Source organism: Lepisma saccharinum, chromosome 22, assembly GCF_977018435.1.
Source record: "Lepisma saccharinum chromosome 22, izLepSacc3.1, whole genome shotgun sequence".
In the NCBI taxonomy this organism is placed as follows: domain Eukaryota; kingdom Metazoa; phylum Arthropoda; class Insecta; order Zygentoma; family Lepismatidae; genus Lepisma; species Lepisma saccharinum.
Genome location: NC_139250.1, coordinates 58515435 through 58533507, shown reverse-complemented (window position 1 = coordinate 58533507; position 18073 = coordinate 58515435).

The window sequence follows — 18073 nt, the reverse complement described above, 5'->3', positions numbered from 1 at the left end:
GAATACATCTCTTATGGGTTCGAGCTTACCTCGAGACGAGACACGAGACTTAAGCTTTCGTGTATTTGGTACGTGAGCCATTGTATTTCTTCAATTATACACAAGAACTCGTGAGAATGAACAAATTCGTCGTCCAAACTACACAGATGCTCTGCACCAAACAAAGTGTGCATGAAGATTCGTTCAGAGAAATTCCGGAAAATTGCGGAACCTGTGCTTTGAAACCAACAAACTGAAATAACCAACAATAGTTATGCAGACAATTGTCGACAAAGAAAATCCTTTTCTGCAGTATCCGTCTGCAACTTAGGTTATTTGTTTTTCCTGGGTAAACTGAACAGGCGAAGGTTACTGTATAGAGTTTCAATTGATCGACTTGTTTTATTTTACTTCGCGGTTTGTTCGTCTTGGCTAATTTGCGAAGATGGGGATCAGTGATGAAATGATGAAATTGATGAATGGACATTTACAAAGAACCTTGCCGAGGGGGATTCGAACCCGGGACCATTGACGTTGCAGTGCGATGTGCTAATCACTAAGCCACGGGGTCCAGGAATACGGTTTTCAACGTTGTGACTATCCTTGAAAAGTCACAGAGGCGAAGAGGGATATTTCTGCAGTAGAAAAATAGGCCTCTGTATTTAAAAATTAAAATCGGGCTTAAAGGACCCGTCCGTCCGCAACGCGAGTAATACATTTTCTGACCAAATTTAAAAAAATAACCAAAGATTACAATAAATGATTTCAAAGGCCTTCGAAATTGACGAAAATTCACGGAAGGAGAACACATTAATTTGCAGCATTAAAAACTTAGACAGGTATAAAAATTGAAAACGGGCCTAAAAGACCCGTCTGTCGTTACAGTGTTAAAAGCAATATCTATTGTGGGAAACATGATACGAAAATGGAAAGTAGTAGAGTGTAAATGACGGATATAGATCTGGAAGTGAGTGTGGTTAATTTTCGGCAATCTCGAGAAGGGCTTAAATAAAAATAAATCTCTAAAAAAAGATGCCAAAATCGAGCTAAAAATGTCCCAAAAAGGACTATTTACATCTCTTTTCCACCCCCGCTTCAAAGATAAGAGGGACTCGCCTCAAGGAAAAGGCCCTGATTAGCCTTGAAGTATGTCAAATGCAAGATCCGACAGGTCATGCCCCCCCAGTAGGCTCCTGATGGGTCGATGATTGTTCGACAACCTGAACGGAGGTAAAATATGAGAACTGAAAGAACCCCCTCCTCAAGTAGGCCTCTAATTTGAATGAGGGGGTTGGGGCAAGAGGACTTGTCTGGCAGCTGTTGCTATTTTGTGAACGATAATTGCCGTGAGCCCCCGATTGGCCGAAACAGGCTGCAGGCACAGTGATTATTTTATATCTATTCACGAGTTATTTATTCAATTGCAACGTTGGAGATTATAAGGTGACCTCAACCTTGACATTCCTATTTCTATTGCCCATGAAACCCTTTAGCGAGAGCGATGCATTTTTGTGATCGTTCGCGCGTCTGTGGTTCACATTAGTGCTCTAAACGATTTTGAACTATGGGAGCTAGGGCAGAGAGTTCGAATACTAAAGTTTCCAAAAAAAGTGAAATGTGTATATAATTCGCACAGAGTATTTAAAGAGGCGACTTTGGACTCCCTCCTCTCTATCCATCATCTATTTTTTGTTACGAAAAAGTGCAAAATATTCCTGCATCAATTCGATCCATCTAATATCTGAGTCAAAGAAACCGTCAATTCACATATAATCGCAAGCGCCCCTTTTGCTCTTGTCTTGAACTAGCTTTCACTAATTGGGGATTTTTGAACGAGTCTAATAGAACAAAAATACGGCGGTACGAGAAATATTTGAATTAAATATATATTTAGAAACATACGACGTCTTAGAGAAGATACATTCTGCTGTAATATATTTTTCACAACACTTACTGTCATCCCCAACTGCTGGCAAAGGGAGTTCAAAATGATTAAGTGTTGAAAGAAGTTTACTTTTTGCAATATAAAAGTGTTCACCCAGGTCCGACACTTGCTCCTAGATGGCTCTGTCTGTATTGTTGTTGAAATTGTATAATCATATATCTCCGAAACTATTAGGCTCAGTCAAAATCTGGTTGCGGATTTGTAATGTACACTTGGATGTGACTAAATGTCTCAATACAACCAATGTCCGGAATTCCAAATTGGTGACCGGATGTAGGTCTATCACTTAAACGGTAGGAGCAAGGCACAACCTGGTTGCGGTAATGTGCACTTCTCCAAAAGTGACTTGACCGCCCTGAAAGTTTTCTAAGTCCAGGAATCGTTAATTTGGCAACGTAGCTCTTGAGAACTAGCAGAGATAGCCAACTTTACTGCAGGTCTCTCTACTGGGCTAGAAACCCTGTGGTGAAAGATTTACATTATTTTTAATAAGATGTATTCAGAAACTATAATTGCTCAACATATTAATAGAGAAAAATACGGAAAACTAAAGTATAAGGAAACATTTAAGAGAATATTTGCGATTCTGCATGTTATAATTCGAGTTGGAGAAACTGTTGTGAGGTCAGAAACACTGCACTCGCTGGTGGTACACCTGTAGGAATTTGCTGTCAAGTTTGAACACAAATGGATATGATTACGTATAGGTTATGCAAATAAAATATAACCACGACTTGCAAAGTATGTGCAATGAGCGATAATTATAGAATATTGCAATTTGCAGCGAGAATGTGTTCGTCGCATAGAAAAGTAGTAGCTTGAGCAATCATCAAAAGTCTCAAAGCGTTTGCTAAACTAGATGTTGTATGGTATTGGTAGAGCACTCGCCTCACAAGTATCTTTTTCCTAAGAATTAAGGATCGCGGATTCAAATCCAAAGATCTCCAAATTTTTTCTCTCCTTTTTTTGTAAAGGTAGGATCAGATACATTGAGCATGTAAAGTAAAGTAAAGTGCTCCCCTGTGCTTAGCACAACGCCATGAAGGCGTATAGGGGTGTGGGGGTAACGCCCCACACTTTCTTGATCCGGTCGTGAGTGGGGTTGATGTGATCAGCACCACGCCCCTGACCGCCTTTACCCCCCAGGGTTTCCCCCAGGTACCCATGATATTCGACGCTGGGTGGGCGCCGGGGCCGCTTCCAACGTTAGAAAAGTTCCCGGATTTGAACCGACCGGGGATCGAACCCGGGACCTTGAGCATGGTAGTCAGACGCGTTACCGACTGAGCCACCGCGGCCACCATTGAGCATGTAGTTTAGTAATTTATTTGTATAATTTTTATTCAGAATATTCAAGAAATATAATTCAGTGTTCAAATATACGATTTCTTCCAGCAGCTCAATGTATTTGTTTCTTCTTTCTAGCTCGACTTGGTGGCCCTGCAGTTGTCTATTAATGTTTACGCTCTCAACAAGATAAAGATGGTTTGCCCCATCCGGGTGAGCGACGTGTACTACGAGAGTCAGGCAGTTTGGCCAACCGACTTCCTGCTGATCAAGGACGAAACCCACCATCACTACACTCTTTATCACTCACGCTCCCGGTTGCCTTCTACCAGCGATGGTCACTACATGGAGATGTGCCGCAAGTGTATGATTCAGTTTCACGGCCGAAATCAACGTGAAGACGCCCTCCAGGACGCGACATCGCTGCCAAAAAGCTCGACCGAACATGCCCAAACCCGGTTATGTCGAGAAGTTCCGAAAGCACTCTGCCATGATGGAAAACCCCGCCTTCATCACGCAGACTTCGAGGCCTTCCTTAAGTCGATATCCACTTGCCATCCTGATTCTGAAGTTTCATCCACCTGCCACCCCGACCCTGAAGTTTTCTCCAACGCCCTTTGCCAGCTCCATGAGTATTTGAGCTTCTCCTAGGTCGTGATGTGATGAGACCAAAACATCGCCCCCGAGCCTACATGTATCGCGGTCCCGACCCGGCCAAGTACATCCTCGATAGGATGGAGCAAGAGGCCATCGAGATAGGTAAAATGCTATTGGTCCTCAAGCCCACGACGAGGTTACCACCTGCTATGACTGCAAGTCGACATCCACTGCCTAACAACAGGTAGGTGTGCCACCACGATCATTATGCTCCGGCAGCTACATCGGTCCGTGGTACAACAACTGTAACCTGATGGCCCGGGACCCGCGCTTCGTACCTGCGTTCTTCTACAACGGCCCAGGGTACAATTTTTACCACCTGGTCAGGCACCTAGGGTACGATAAGGAAAGGATAAACGTATTGACGGAGAACAAAGAGCGATACATGAGCCACGGAGTGTGGGTGTTCAACCCAGGACTACGCTCGAGAATCGAGCTCAGATTCCTCGACTCGATGCGGTTTTTCTAGGCCAGTCTCAACAAGCTTGCTGGGAAGCTCAACAACTACCAGCAAATCGTCACCGCTGTCAGATTCCCAAACTTTAACGGGGGTCTCTTCAAGTGTAGGGGGCCTGCCAAGTACGAGGAAATTTTGCTACCTCTCAAGATAAATTCTATATCCGGCTATGAGGCTCTACCATCCAGGACGAATAGTACCAAAACGAGCAGATAATATGGTGCAACCTGGGATGTAGAACTCTCGGCGATTACCACGACGCGTACCTCAAGATTGACGTGACGCTCCTTGCTGACGCTTTTCAAGCGTCTCGCTCAACAGCCATGTGTTCTACCACCTCGACTGCAGTCTTCCCGGACTTGCGTGGTCGGCCATGCTCCTGCTGACGAAGGTGGATCTAGAGCTTCTTTCCAACAATAACGTATTCCTGTTCGTGGAACGCGCCGTCCAGGGCGGCATGGTCCATGTGTCACAACGGTACGCTTGCGCCAACAACCACCTCATGGCAACCGGATACGACCCCTCCCAACCATCGAGCTACATCATGCACACGGACATAAACAACATTTCTGACAATCCATCCACCAACAGAAAACACCGTATAGCCTCTACCCCTGTTTTGGACAAGGATTTTTTCAAACTCTATAAAAACGCGGTGTTCGGGAAGAGAATGGAGATCATGTGGATGTGAGGTTGATGAGGAACGATGCACGGTGTCATAAGCTTGGTGCGAGCTCGTTCTTCAAACCCAGGGCCATTTACAAGAAGCAGTTTGTTTTTGTTCTGCATGAACAAGGAAGAAATAACTCTGAAAAAGCTCATCTACGTTCGCGCCACAGTCTTGAATTTGAGCAACCTCTATATGTTCCAGGCATATTACGACATTCTTTACGAGCACTACGCCTATCGAATTTTGCTGCTCTACACCGACACAGATAGTTTGGTTTACCACGTCCGGACAGACGACGTGTACGAGGACATCAGGACGTTCCCATCCTTGCTCGAGCTCTTCGACACGTCGGGCTATCCCCAGCCAAATCGGTACGGCATACCGGTCCCCAACAAGAAGGTGCTCAGTAAACTCAAAGACGAAAAGAACGGCGACATGGTTCTCGAGTTTACTTGGCTTCACGGCAAAGCTTACGCGATCTGGGATGAGATTTCTGTAACAAAAAACTAAGGTCGTGGACAGACAGTTTGTTTAGAAAGATCTTACGATCGAAAGCTACGTGGGTCGTCTTCAAATCGATTGCCCGTTCTGCGAATGGAGCAGCGTATCCAGAGTGTCGACCACGTGCTGACCACCAGGGATGTAAAGAGGGTCGCCTTGGATGCGCGCAACGACAAGAAGTGCGTCCTCAATTGCGAGATTCGCACGCTCCAGTGGGGTTACTATCACCTGAAAATATCAGTGGCCTTCCCTGACTGTCGGAAGTCTTACTAATTTATCTATCTCTATCTCTCTCTCTCTCACTCTCTCTCTCTCTCTTTCTATTGCATCGTATCACCTCTGAGATGAGGATGACGGTTCACAGGGTGTCGGCGGGTGGAGTGTCGTGGAACTCGCACACAATCTTGATGTTGATATCATTGTTGGCAACCTCCAGCTTCCTCTTCGACGTGTTGATGACGAACATAGGTCTGAGAGTCTTGAATTCGCCGGTTGCGTAGTACACGTCTACGTTGAAGGTGGTCACCCTCTTATACCCGGTGTAAGATTCGTACAGTTTGAGGTAGTCGTCTTGGGCAATGTCGAGGTTGCAGTTCTCGCGCAGAAAAACTTCGTTGCGACCGTTGTTGAGTTTCGCATTCTTGATTTTGCAGTTGTCGAATTAGCTGGACTATTTTTCCTGGTTTTTATCAAGTCCGGTCTGAAACAGCAAAACCGAGAAATCTGGCATGTACAGTATGCTTCTGAACAACGTGGTAAATTCTACTCGTAATGTTTGCCCGAAGCGGGTTTCTGGATTCACTAGTAAGTGTACAACTGAATAGGTACTTGCGAATTTTTCAAAATGTCCGTTTATATTTGAGACCGTAGTTGGCCTCGTATACTACGACAGACATTCTCAGCACCATCGTCAGGATTGCGGACTTTCCGCTGTTGGGTAGGGAAGGTTGTAGCTTCAAATCATTGCCGACAAAACATCGCCAACAAAACATCGACAGCACAAAACATCGACTGTACAAAACATCGACGGGAAAACATCGACGTCAAAAACATCGGCGGCAAAAACATCGACGATAAAAACATCGACAGCAAAAACATTGACTGTAAAACCATCGGCGGGAAAAAACATCGACTGCAAAAACATCAACGGTATAATCATAGACGGCAAAAATATGGACGGTAAAAACATCGACGGCAATAATATCGACGGCAATAACATCGACTGCAAAAACATGGACGGCAAAAACATCAACGGCAAAAACATCGAGACAAAAACATTGACACCAACAACATCGACGGTAAAACATCGACGGCAAAAACATCGACACCAAAACATAGACAAGAAAATAACTTTTTGACAAAGTTTTACACACTAAGGAATTCAAATATAATCCCGAATAGTTTGAGATGGGCAACCTTAAATTATAAAGGGTTTCAGGGAAACGAACAATGCGTAATGAGTGAACTCAAGTTGCAAACTTACAGTGCTTTCGTGCTACCAATGTATAATGGTCATTATTGTAAGGACGGCCCGCAAGGTCGAAACAAGCCCTCTCAATAAAGACGTCATTATTATTGTTGTTATTATTATTATTGTTAAAATTAAAAACAATGAGATTGGGCAGTGACCGTGATTGTTTAGTGTCAGGTAACCATTTATCACTTCTCGCCGGCAGCGTTTGTGGTCGAGGCAAAGGGAAAGGAAGGCTCCTCCGTGTGAAAGATGAAAATACCACCGACTATTGTTATTCCTTGTTTATTAGACGCAAGAGACGGCAAGGATTAATATACAAGTTGACTTTTCCGTAGTGACTTTCTTTCGGTTCATACACTGCTATACACTTTGTGCAAGTAATATAAGTGCCCCCTTGCAAAATTGTCTTGTCCCCTTCCCCTCCAGACATTTTCCCCGGGTGCCACACCACGAAGTATCACTACCGCTGTTGTATTTGAATTAAAGGGTCCGAGGTTGGATCCACAGTGGAGGAAAGTTGCACAGTGGTATGGATTCTTTAAACTATAGATTCAGTTCCGACTAACCCTTCGTGGGTTACACGAGAAAAATTACCTCCTTTATCGCTCACGGTGCCATAGATCGGGTTCTTAATATGCAGGGTTAGTCAAAAGTATCGGGTCAGGCCAGTAATAACGAGACGTGTGGACGGAGGAAAATCACATGTTGCAAGTGGGTATTGGTGCAGAAACTGCATTGAATGGGGGTGTGGCCATCATGGCAGCCATCTTGGATTCCGCCATATTGGATATCACACAATATTTTCAAATGGAAAGGGGTATGTATTACACATCAATTTAGGCTAGAATCGTCCCACAAACGACAATCCGAACTCATTTTGGGCCTATCGCCATTCGTGGAAGAGATAGGGTGTGCTACATTTGACTGCAAAAAATGAGATTTGTCTGAAAGAATTTTTACTGTATTACTGTGGGTAACTGTACACTGCAAATTGCAGAGAGCATGAACAAGAAAACATAACACTGACTTACAGAATGCCTCAAAGCAAGTGCTCAAACTGCTTCGCGTCGACTGTCTGACAATAAGCCAACTGATCGTAAAAACTGCAAAGTGCACGTTGTAGCAGCATATCCCGAGAAAGTCTTCTTGTTTCCTCCACAATGCGATTCCGTAGATTATTCAGAGAGTGTGGTTTGGTGCGTTACACTTTGTCCTTCATGTGGCCCCATTAAGTAATCCAGTGGTGATAGATCGGGAGATCTTTTTTCCTCAGTACCCCCGGGCGAATGCCGGAATGATACCTTAATTCGAGGCCCTGACTTCTACTTCTCTTCGTTTCTTGCCTTCCTGCCTCTAGTCCTTTCCCCGGGTTGTTTTAATAGTATGTTGAAAACAACATAATATCACAAATTACCGAATGAAAGAATGCCAGTCTAAACAATTATTCCTTACAACAGAGTAACATACTCTTTTGTAGCTAACAAACCTATTGGACTAATTAAGAGCATCAGGTACGCATTTGTTTAAACTTTCCCTTCCATGGACAGCAATAACAGTGTTTGTCTGGATATGGACTCTACCTGTACACATCCCTTGTAGATTGTAGTCAATTTCCTCGAAGATCAGTTGCATTTGTTATCGTCCTTGCGAAGTTTCTGCATGTCGCTCATGTTGGTGAGTGTTGTGCCAAAGGAATTAGATTTGTGTCCGTGTCAGTGATCAAAATGGAGCTCAGTGAACGAGAACGTATTACGTTATTATTGATTCGTGTCTATGGAGATCGCAAGCGATCGTATACTGAGTTGTGACAGTTATTTAATGCTACATTCTCTGAACGTAACTCAACTTCGAAATCAACCGTAGAAAGAACCATTCGACATTTTGCAGCAAGTGGAAGTATTAAAGACCGTGTGCAATCAGGAAAGCCGAAATCGTGTAGCAACGAAGCAGTCAGTTTCTTTGAATGCGTTACAATCTTCTGTGGAAAATCCGCATACATCGACAACCAGCGCTGGACATTTCCCAGAGTTCAGTGAAACGAATTTTATTTCGCAATAAGTTTAAACCCTACAAAGTGAGTTTAGTGCACGAACTGACGGAAGATGACTTTGATCGCCGTATTGAACTTTCCGAAGTAATAATGCGAAATATCGATAACGATAGTATTCACGTCAATGACACTGTATTCTCTGATGAAGCGACATTTACAGTATGTTAAACTGGCAGGTGATCCGACATAACTGTCACTATTGGAGCGACGAAAACCCGTATTGAATAATGGAACATCATACCCAATATCCACAGAAACTGAATGTTTGGGTCGGAATGATGGGAGGCATCATCCTTAGCCCTTTTCATTGACGGTAATCTGACAGGTGAGAAGTATTTGATAATGCTTCGTGAAGAGATTGTCCCTGCCATCCACTTTAATCGTGTTTAGTTCCAACAGGATGGAGCACCGCCACACTATGGACGGGATGTTCGACAATACTTATATGAAACCTTTCCACAACGATGGATTGGAAGTTGACGTATGATCGAATGGCCTGCATGATCTCCCGATCTATCTATCCTGGATTAATTTATAGGGCCACATGAAGGACAAAGTGTATCTCAACAAACCACACTCCCTGAATGCATTGTAGAGGAAGCAAGAGGACTTTCTCGGGATGTGCTGCTACAACGTGAACTTTGCAGTTTTTACGATCACTTGGCTTATTGTCAGACAGTCGACGGGAAGCAGTTTGAGCACTTGCTTTTAGGCATTCTGTAAGTCAATGTCATGTTTTCTTATTCATGCTCTCTGTAATTTGCAGTGTACAGTTACCCTTAGTAATATCGTAAAAATTATTTCAGAAGAATCTCTTTTTTTGCAGTCAAACGCAGCACACCCTATCTCTTCTACAAATAACGATAGGTCCAAAATGAGTTCGGATTGTCATTTGTGGGACGATTCTAGTCTAAATTGATGTATCATACATACCCTTTTTATTTGAAAATATTGTGTGATATCCAATATGGCGGAATCCAAGATGGCTGCCGTAATGGCCACACCCCCATTTATTGCAGTTTCCGCACCAACACCCATTTGCAAAATGTGATTGTCCTCCGTTCACGCATCTATCTCAGACAAATCTTTTTTTTGCAGTCAAAAGTAGCACACCCTATCTCTTCCACGAATGGCGATAGGCCCAAAATGAGTTCGGATTGTCGTTTGTGGGACGTTTCTAGCCTAAATTGATGTGTAATACATACACCTTTCAATTTGAAAATATTGTGTGATATCCAATATGGCGGAATCCGTGATGGCTGCCACGATGGCCACACCCTCATTCAATGCAGTTTCCACACCAATACCCACTTGCAACATGTGATTTTCCTCCGTCCAGGCGTCTATTTATAACTGGCCTCTCACGATATTTTTTACTAACCCTGTATGTTAAATTAAATGTACAAAACACTAAATCCTCAATTATTACGATTAAAGATATATATTGTTTGTGTTATAAATATATTTGCAATCAATTGAGATTGTATAAATCTACGAATTGCATGTTTCCGTTTTAAAAAAATAAATATACAGGACAAAATAAATAATATTCCAAATACCAAAAATTTCAATGTTACATGTGCACCCATACATTAATAATAATAATCGTTTTAAGTCATATTTATGCACAGAGAAGTTCATCGGGACAGAACACAGAGTTTAAAATAAGATCAGAACCACCATGTGCTTTCACTAGGTATCGAACCCGGGACACATTGACTACAGGATAACACTGCGTTTATTGCAGACACAATTGGAAAAATTAGTGTATTTTACAAATAAAGTAACTGGCATATGGAAGTATTTTTTTAATTTTTCACGGCATTCTTAAAAATGTTACAGTGATAGGTATTAATGACCATCTGAATCATACTGTCCATCTAGTGAGTCACTTTCCCTCAGAATATTCCCTCTTATTCCCTTTATGTCCACCTTATCAGGGACAGCGTTCCAGACGGGCTAGGGGACTCAAGCCCCACAAAACAACTCTGGCTCCCTTCTCCCAAAGATTATTATAGTAGGTTAAACGCATTTCGACCAAACATAGGAAAAACTAGAAGATTCCATTTGGCCAATCATAACTCACCAAACTTGCTACAACAATTGAATCATCGTTTTTAGGAAAAGGTCTAACAGGTGCGAAAATATTTTTTTATAAATAGGAGGACGTTGGAAACCTAACGAACCTTTAAGCTTCATTTTCTTAGACGTGCACACGTTTAGGCAAGGGTGGCCGACTGTCCCACCCCTAATCCTTTACTTAGAAATGCAATGTAATCTTATTGCAGTTATAATATTATACTCTAAAAGAATCTTACATATTTTTAAACCAATATATGTCCAAGCAATTACGGGTTAGGGGGTTGCTTTTATTACTTTATTTATAATTGAACTATTCCACTCCGTTTCCTACGAAATTCCTTATTATTAACACTCAGTCATACATTATTTGTTAGGTGTGAGCCGTATTGCTTAATGTGGCTGGCGAATAAATGGCTCATACTTGGAAATCAATAAATTATGTGTAGTTGTTTTGAATCTGACCCTGAGAAACTAATTAAAGTAACATTTAATTTAAACAGTGTGATCTTTTTTTTTTTTTAATGCAATACATATATAGCTTAATTGCAAGTCGTCCAACAAAGCATGGTATCTTCGAAAGCATCTTAAGGGATGCATTATAGAAACTTATTCCTTTAGAGATCATATCTGTAACAAGATGAGCTTGCTGTGCAAATGCTATGACAGTCATAAATTATTTCCGTAAATATTTGACATGAAGAAATGGTCTCAAATACAAAAGTAACTGAAGTATATGCAATAGAAGAGGACTGTTTTCGTAAATGAGAATGGCGGAAGCATGTTGCTGTTAGTTTTGTATTAGCAACTAGTACAAATAAATTATTTGTTTTAAGAAAGAAAAATACTGAAATCTACTTACGAATTGATATATATTCCACTATATCCCATAATACATAATTAGAACAGTAACAGTGATAATGAAATGTCTTTCTTCTTATCAAAGATTTTTATCATTAATACAACTTAATTGTGAATGTTATAAAAAAATGACAGTCACAATAACCTCCCCTCCTGGGGTGAAGAAAATACAGACATCATACTTTGGTGGCTTAAAAAGATACAAGATCTTAAATATACACATCGAACAGTTACATAACTTTAAAATATTCAACATTCAAAACAACATTTAATACTATAACAAATCTTTCAAAGAATGACAATCAATTCAAAACTACGTTGTTACCCTTGGGCACCTATTTGTTAACATTCAACAACAGCTCGTGTTTCTTCTCCAATGAACAGTGGAAGGGTTTGATATTTTGTAAATTGTGTCTACACTTTATCTGTTGTCCATCTAAAGACACCAAGTTCACGAAATTGTTCTTCACTTCCTCCACCAAAAATGGCACCACATATAAGTGATAAAATTTATGGATAGTTTTGTTCAAGGCAGAACTTCTTGCATGATTCCTAACCATAACCAAATCACCTTGAACAATTATAGGGGTTTCTGCATTTGAATGAGTCTTCTTTCTAGATTTTGAACGTTTAGTTGTTTCAATTAACTGAATATATTTAGCTGTCCAAGACAATTCCTTCATCTCTTCTGGCCAGTCTATAACAGAAGTTATTTTATCTCGAACTTCCTTGTGTAGAAAAATTTCAGCCGGAGTGAAACCAACAACCTCGTTATATGAGTAATTTAGTAATTTTATACCATTTGTTAAAACTTTGGACCAAGATCTGTGGTTGGTTTTACAAAAGAGTCTAAGCAAACGAATGATCTCTTTATTATATCTCTCAATTGGATTCGCATGAGGCGAATATGGTGAAGTGAGAATATGCTTTACACCAATTGACTTCAAAAAATGTTCCCATTCATTGGATTTAAATTGTGATCCATTATACGTTAACATAAGTGTACACATAGGATAATGATGGAAATAACCTAAGTTAATTCTGTTGATAATTTCTCGAGTTGTAGCCTTCCTGAGAGGATAAGCCATAACATATTTGCTGGTCAATTCTACAATAGTCAGAATATGTTGATATCCTTGAGATAATGGCAATGGACCAATCAAGTCTAAAGATAAGAACTGATGTAATTTGAAAGAAATCACGTGAAGCTCCTCTTTGGTAATATGTTGTGTCTTTTGTTTCGTCCTTGCACATTCTACACAATCACTTAAATATGACTTCATACTTCCTCTCATCTTAGACCAGAAATAGAATTTAGAACACTTCTTATAAAGCTTAGAAAACCCAAAATGTCCAGCCAAATCATGTTGTTCATACAAAACTTTCTTGACAGCTGTTTCAGGTACAAAAACTCTCCAATGATTCGAGTTGGTAGATCTATAAAACAATATATTTTTATGTAGTTTAAATATTCCCTTAATTTCGAAATGCTTATCACCCTTGCATAACATAGAAATTATACGTTGACATAATTCATCGTTTTGTTGTACTTTCATCCAATACAAAAAGGATTCTTCGTCAAGTAAATCAATATCTGCGCAGTTTACATGTAAAGTGGAAGGAAACAAATTGTTTTGCGATTTAATTGGATATCTACTTAACGCGTTCGCGGCCGTATTTTCAGAACCACTAACATGCTGAATTGTATAATCATAATTTTGCAATTTCAAAGCCCATCTATTAAGCCTTGGATTTAACGATCTTGCTGAATTTAACCAAGAAAGTGATTGATGGTCACAGTGTATTACAAAGGGTCTGCTCAATAGATATATTGAAAATTTTTCCACGGAAAAAAGGATGGCAAGACATTATATTTCATGCACTGAATATGTTAATTCAAAACTCTGCTCGCATACTAGATAATCAAAGTTTCACCATCGTCAGAATATTGCCATAAGACTCCACCGATTCCTATTTTACTGCCATCAGTATTTACATGGAAAGTGTTGTTCAAGTTAGGTTGAGCTAACATCTCCGGAGACAAAGCCAATTCCTTCAGAAGTTTAAATTCCTGGAGATGTGCTTCATTCCATTTCCATTTCTTATTCGTTCTAAGTAAATCGTATAAAGGAGCAGCAATCATTGCAAACTTATCCACAAATTTTCTCCTCCAATTTACCATTCCTGAAAATTTTCTTAACGCTTTTCTATTTGTTGGAGTAGCATATTCAGTTATTGCTAGATTTATTTCTGGATCTACAGCGATGGTTTCACCTGATACTATGTGACCAAGAAACTTCACTTCAGTTTTAGAAAATGTGCACTTCGATAAATTGATGGACATATTTACTTCTTTCAAAGTTTTCAACACGTAGTCCAAATGTTTTAAATGAATTTGCAGTGATGATGAAAATATAAGAATAGCATCCACATACACTATAAGGAATGAACTAGTATCATTGCCAAACACTTTATGCATTCTGTCGACAAAAAAACTAACAGCACTCTTAATACCAAAAGGCAAAAAATGAAATTCCATTAAAATACCACGATATGAAAAAGATGTGAACTTATAAGATCTAGGTGTCAGTGGTATTTGAAAATATCCACAAGTTAGGTCAATCGTCGAAAAGAATTTACGCCTCTCAACCTAGGCAAAAGTTCAGATATAGGTTCAACCTGTGTCATGGGTGAAATTACATGTTCATTCAGCTTCCTAAAAACAACAACAGGACGCCACAATCCACCTGCCTTTGGAACTATGTGGAGAGGGTTCCGGTATGGAGAAGTACTTTCATGAATTACTCGCCAGGTTTTCCATTTCTTTAATTCTTTCTCCATATCATCTCGCCTAGCGAATGGAATAGGGTACGTAGATGCCACTATAGGTTCATTCGTATCTAGCTGTATGTCATAAGATTCCACCTTGGCTGCCTTTGGTTTGTCCGAAAACACATCTTGATACTTCAGTAATAAATTAAATAAATTATCAGCAACTCCAGTTTCACAATATTCGTTGCCATAAACTTTCTAATTGATATCTTCTTCAGAAGCTAGATAAGCAGAATCATTAACATGAGAAGATTCAAATATCAAAGTTTTACAAGATTCAGTTACGGAATTTAGCGAGCAAGTATTATTTGTAGAACTTGGAACAAAACGAGCTGATACTTCCTTACCACTTGAATGAATTAGTTCAACAGTAGACATGCGATAATTAATTATAGCCTTGTACTGCCACACAAATGGTGCTCCCAAGATCAAATCGGCATGTAATTGTTTAACTACATATAAACCCACGTGGAAAAATTCATCTCCCAACTGCATAATGACATATTTAAAACCTGCAACTTTTAGACGTTGCTCACCAGCGAAACAAGCCAACTGAATTCCTTCTATTGGTTCCAGCTTTATACTTGGTAATAAAGAACTTAGAGTGATCCAAACCTTGTAATCCAACAAATTACATTGACTACCAGTGTCAATTAAACAATTAAGAAACAAGTCACAAATTCTTCCCTGTATTTCTGGTGCTTCAAGTAAAGGTGTAGGAGTTCCTTTATCTGTAACAGTCCACTCAGGCTCTGAATCAAACCACTCCAGCAAAAATGCAACAGGTAAAACATCTTCTTTATCAACGCCTAAATATTTAACTCTATTAAAGTCACCGAGAAAAGACTTAACATGCAAGAGGTAAGGATCATAATTACAAGTAAGCTCCAAGTGGTCATGCTTCGGCAGGGTGAATTGGAGCGCATTTCCCCGCCTTAGTTGTTTAATGTTCTCGAAGGGCTCCCACTAGTAACATTAGTTACTGAGGAACATTCTTGATTTAAACTAACGTCATTGCAATTCATTCCATTTCGGAAATTTCCATTGTTCCTTGCTGAAATCTCTGAGTTAGTGTTAATGGAGTCACCTCGCAATTCTGTATTGGTCGGACTTTGAAATCTTCTATTTCTGTTGTATCTAGGTGCATCTGTATTATTGCCATTACTAGCGTTCCTTTGAGTGTTTGTTCTTCGATTGTTATTATGAAAGTACAAACTTCGATCGTTACCTTGTCGCCTATAGCTCTCTTGGTTAGCTCCAGATTGCCTATAAATGTTTCTGGGATTCCTAGCAGCTGGTTGGCCCATAAGTCTCTCTGAAGCTACTGTTTGGGTAGATGAATCACTGCATGACTTATTTTCCATAGACACTTGCCTTACAAAATTCCTAGATTTTTCGAACCTATTCGAGTTGTACTCCGCACTTATATAATCACCAGGTAGTGACAAAGATTTGGTTTTATCACTAGAATATAAGTCTATTGTCCTGAGTTTTTGTGCTAAATTGTTTAAGGTTGGAAATTTCGTGACAACCCACATTCTTAGAAACTGTTTCTGGCAATTGCTTTAGAATTACTCTAATTATCTCAGCTTGTTTAGGCTTTTCTACAAGGTTGCAATTTGATGAATATACCTTCAATGCGTAGGCTTCTAATGATAAGCCAGAAGATGTGTTGTATTTACGAGAACGCAAAACTGCCAGTTGGCATTCTAACAAATCATTCGAAGCAAATTGTTCAAGAAACTTGCACACAAAATCATCATATGATGAGAAATTCCGTCTTTCACTATTGAACCAATAAGCTGCAGTATTGTAGAAACAATTGTGAATAACTTGCAGGCGATATTGAGAAGATACACCAATCAAATTTAACATTGTCGTCAGCTGGTCTATAAACTCCCTAGCTGATTGTTTCGAGACGTCACCTCCAAAACGTGGTAACTGGCTTAGTTCGTTTACACGAATAACTTTACCCGGGCATTCTCCAAATGGGTTTCCTGCAGAAATATTTGTATTACATTCTGCACGCGCAGGTTTACAAAACTGGTTTGATTCAAAATTTGGAGACTTAGAATCCCTAGAAGCAATGTTAATTGGATCATTGAAAGTGTTATTTCTGGGAATGTAATTTTGATTACAAAACATCGGACTCATTGAAGTTGTAGCATTAGTATTACCAGCCACAGTATATATTGGCTTCTCACATGAAGGTGTATGCTGAAAATGCATTTGTGAAATTGGATTATTTGAATAAGCTTTCGTTGTACAACATTGAGTTTCATTATGAAAACTGGCATTCAGAGGACTTCCATAACCATAATGGTTAGTAGAACAAGGTTCATTATAATGCACTCTATATGTATTCTCCGAAAGTGCAAAGTCCCTATTGGCCATCGGATGTGTAGTCAAATGAGCAGGTGATTCGTCACGTGATGGAGGATCCCACAAATAAGATGTATTGGAAAGCCTACAGGTAAAATCAGATCCTAAAGAAGTAGCGTTCTGATCTGATTTACGTTTAGTAATTACAGGTACATCAATATCAGATGAATCATAACCGGAAGAACCAACACCACGTTTGTCACTTCGAGCACTAGCCCGAAATTTAACATTTCGTGATCTTCGATTTGAATTTGCATTATTTGTTTGACAAGCCACATGCTCAGTTTGTTTACTATTTCCATCCTCTTCGCTCAGTTCTCGTCTTCCATTCAAAGTTTCGTTAGCAACACTGTTGCTGATGGCATTGCCTTGCTCCAAAGAAATAACCCTATCTCTAAGGTCATTTACCAAGGTTTCAGAGCTACATGTAGCAGTCTGAACTACCTTCATTCTATCTAATTCCGCAATTAATGTTTCAAACCTAACCTCATGTTGAGTAAATTTCTCAATAATTTCCTCATTGCAGACTTCCAACCTTGCCAACTTTCCATCATGACTCTTCATTTGTTCTTGAATACCTGAAACTTCGACATGCATTGTACTAATACCTTCATCCAATTTACACCTCAACTCACTGCTAACATTTTGACAAGTTTGGGCAACATCTTGTAACGAATGTTCAATATGATCAAGTCGGCCGTTAAACCTAACATTATGCAGCTGTAATTAATTTCGAATGGCTTGAAACTTCTCTTCCAGATTTTCATTATTTTGTTGCAAATCCTTTTGCAATTCCCTTTGTAACATTTCATTATTTTGTTGCATATCCTTTTGCAACTCCTTTTGCAACATTTCATTATTTTGTTGCAACACCTTTTGCAACATTTCATTATTTTGTT